Source organism: Acanthochromis polyacanthus, chromosome 16 (assembly GCF_021347895.1).
Source record: "Acanthochromis polyacanthus isolate Apoly-LR-REF ecotype Palm Island chromosome 16, KAUST_Apoly_ChrSc, whole genome shotgun sequence".
In the NCBI taxonomy this organism is placed as follows: domain Eukaryota; kingdom Metazoa; phylum Chordata; class Actinopteri; family Pomacentridae; genus Acanthochromis; species Acanthochromis polyacanthus.
The window spans coordinates 21,275,342-21,278,892 of NC_067128.1; the positions used below are offsets into that span (position 1 = coordinate 21,275,342).

Sequence of the window (3,551 nt, forward strand, 5' to 3'; positions counted from 1 at the left end):
TTTTAATCATTCAACATTTACATGATATTGGACGGGGCTTCATTCACATCTGTTGTATACATAGACTGTATATAAAGATGGACGTAGCATCTGGCTCCAAAAATTAGGCCCACTCGGAAGTGTCAAAAACTTGCAATATCATGCCGTCCGCTAGGGTTGGCTCCAAAAAGCTTTTGCTCCATAGACCCCAATTCATCACCGGAAAAAATAAAATTTGATAGACTGATTTTCTACAGCTCAGGATTTTTTCCCGTTAGTTTTCATGGTCAAAATGACAGATCAGGTGGCCGATCTTAAAATAAATCAATACTAAATTTTAAATAAGTCGTTAAAGTTGGCGGAGCCAGGGGGCATGGCTATACTTGATAGACAGTGTTGTCTGGAATGACTGACAGATCCTTTAGGGCGAGGCTTTCAGCAGTCTGGCTTCAGTCTGGCCCGCCCATAAATTGGTCCTGCCCCTAGGGATGATAATTGATAAGAAATTATCGATGTCAATGTCATTATTGATGCCACTTATCAATTCGATTCCTTATCGATTCTCTTATCAATGCCTGATAGGTTGTTGTATATGGAAAAAAAACAGATAATGTACGGTTTGTAACAAAAGCTTACATTTATTTAGTTTGCTGCACGTTTAATAAGCAACAGATAAGAATTTCACGGGAAATCAACAAAAACATCTGGGAAAAAAGGCAGCTTTATCTGGACCTTAAGAAAAAATACAAGAAAATCAACAGTTTTTTTCAAAAAAATGAGCATGTCTGCCTTCTCTGGATCAAGTCTGCTCCTCTCTTCACTAATGGTGTCGCCCGTGGAGTCTCGGGGCGGAGACGGCCCGAATATTTGGATCCGTTCGTGTGGTTCGTGCAGCGGCGCGGCGGAGACGGCCCGAATAGTCGGATCCGTTTGTCTGGTCTCCCGGGTCCACATTTTGCCCTCGTTTAGTCTTTAGGTAAACTGAAGAATTCCCAAACACCGGTCTTCAGCATCTTATCTTGTGTTTATGCAACGAAGTGAAGCATGGCTTCCGAGTCGGCAGCCACCCGGCCATTCGGGTGGTGTTTACAAACACGAATGGAGGAGCCAAAATGAGCTGAAGAACATGGCGGGATGAGCCGAAATGGGCCGAAGGCGCAAGAAAGAGACGAGCTCGGAATATTTTCGTCTGGGGGGAGGAGGGGGTGATCACATCGACATATGTGTATATGTTATAGACATATGTGTATATGTTTATGTGATCACAGGACGAGATGAGCCGATGTGGGCCGAAGGCGGAGGGAAGACAGTAACGCTGCATACTCTTTCCGCCCGGTGACATCCGACGGCGAGGAGTGTGTGTGTGTGTGGGGTGGGGGGTGGGGGGGTGGGGCGAATATTCTGATACTAAAATTAATATCCGGATAGTGCCGTAGCGAACGAATATTCGGATATTCTGGATATTTGGGTACAGCCCTATACGCATCTGTGGCAGCATGGGCTGCTGTTTATTGTCCTCTGGAAACAGGTCCTCCACGCAGGCAGTCTTCTTCCTCTCTGCAGCTGGTGGTCTCTAAAATGAAATGGTCCACATAAGGGGGGAGAATGTCAGCTGCTACATTATCACCATGCCCCTTTTCCAAGATGGCAATGTCTTCTCTGCTCAGTGCTCATCTCTTTAACACTTTAATTTCACACAAAGTTTGTTGAACTCACTTGTTCTTCATTCACCACAAGGTCCTGCCTCTGTGTCTGTTTCATTGGCTGATTGGGGAAAAAAAGACATTCAAAAGTGGTTTAGTTTTCTAGCAAAATGTTTTAGTCTGAAGTGGCCCATAAACACTCAAATGTGTATGGCGTTTTTAATTTAAAGTACCATAGAGCCAAAGTGAAGGTCTCACAATAAAAGACAGCTTGAGTTCAATAATTGTTTCAAATAATACCTCTGCAACCGGCTCCACTCTGTGGTCAGCCACGGCTCTTCTCCTCAGCCTATCCCAGATGACATCCTCCTCCAATCTGTAGCGAAACCTTCTGGGGTCCATCACTGTGGACTCCTCAAGGAAGAAACGCACATCCCTGTCCTGCAAGGAAAATTAGACATAATATAAAATTGGGGGGGAAGATTAGCTGGATGTGAAAACACTATTGTCTGTTATTAAATCTTATTTACAAAACGATCACTGTCAGCATTACATCAACTATACCTTGTAGCATTTGGAAAGATCGCCCCAAATGACCTGCTTGATAGCCACTACAAAGGCTGAGTCCCCCTGGCAGACAGTGAAGTGGCTCTCGAGCTTCTGCAGGATTGGAATAATCTGGCTACAGGTGGGATATCTGTCGCCTGAGACACAGAGAGTAGATGTGTGGAGCAGTTCCATCAGCTCCATAAATTCCTCTGCCTTCCTAAAGTCTGCACTCTCAAAGCTGTTGACTCTGAAAAGTACAAAATCGTGCATATTGTAATGAGGTGTGCCCACCCCCCTCTCCCACAGCACTTTAAACATCTTTTAGACTGAAAAGCACGCTTTAAACCAACACTTAAGAACTTTCAGCTTTGTTGATTTTAGCGGACTAGCACATAGCACTATGCTGCTGAGATATTAATGCTGCTCCTGGTCTCCTGTAGTTGGACTGAACTACATTTCTGTTTGAATTGCCTTGTAACGAATGGGGAAAGGGGGAAGTGCCGTATGTGGTAAAGCAGTCTGCACATTTGTAGTTTTTTTGTGTGGTAGGGTTCATGCCACCCTCCTCAAAGCAGCTTAGCGCCAGTGAAAGCAATACTGATGCCCTCTGGTTAGGACAGAGGTGTGATTCAACTAGTTGTAAGTCGAGGTTTCATCACAAAAGTAATTAAAATATTTTATGAAGGTTTAAAAGTTCTTTAATGTTGCTTTAAATGCAATGTATTATTATTGTTGCAGTAAAAAAAAAGTTAAATACCGGTCTATCTCCACATGCTTTCTGATCCGTGGGTCCATCAGAGTTGCCTGGATAGTGGGGTACTGCTCGAAAAATCTCTGAATCATTTGATAGAGAGAATTCCATCTTGTCTTTACTTCCAGGATCAGTTGATGCAGGGGCAGGCCTGGGATATATAAACCCATAATTATTTCAAAGGTCAGCATTGTCCAAATCAATTATGAATTTCCAAAATTTGTAACCCAGAGTCTATCAATTTACACATTAATTTTCTACTATTGATAATATAACATGATTTTAAAAAAACAATATTAGATTATTTCACTGTAACATCAAATTCATCACTGTATTCTGGGATCAAAGCATAAATTGAAATGTGTTCTTACTGAGGAGCTGCTGCTTCTCCTTCAAGACAACTTTGGCCATGTGTGACCTCTTCATCCAGACGACCACCGCGCGAACTCTGGCTGCCCAGTTGGAGACTGAGAAGATGGTGTAGATCTTCTGCGCTGCCACATTCAGGGTGTGGGCAAAACACCCGAACTCGAGTAGCTGCAGTCAAGAGACTCCAGCTACTTGAGTTCGGGTGTTTTGCCCACATTCAGAATGTGGCAGCGCAGAAGATCTACACCATCTTCTCAGTC

The 3,551-nt window shown here is 43.5% G+C and overlaps 1 long non-coding RNA gene across 1 annotated transcript; it reads right to left on the reverse strand.

Annotated features, from left to right (window-relative positions):
- Window positions 1–1,928: 1,928 nt before the first annotated feature.
- LOC127537711 (uncharacterized) lies at window positions 1,929–3,110 on the reverse strand. The gene is made up of 3 exons (XR_007947521.1): window positions 2,929–3,110; window positions 2,187–2,418; window positions 1,929–2,063 (listed from the first exon to the last, which is right to left on the reverse strand). It is a non-coding gene; the product is annotated as an uncharacterized LOC127537711 (long non-coding RNA).
- Window positions 3,111–3,551: the final 441 nt, after the last annotated feature.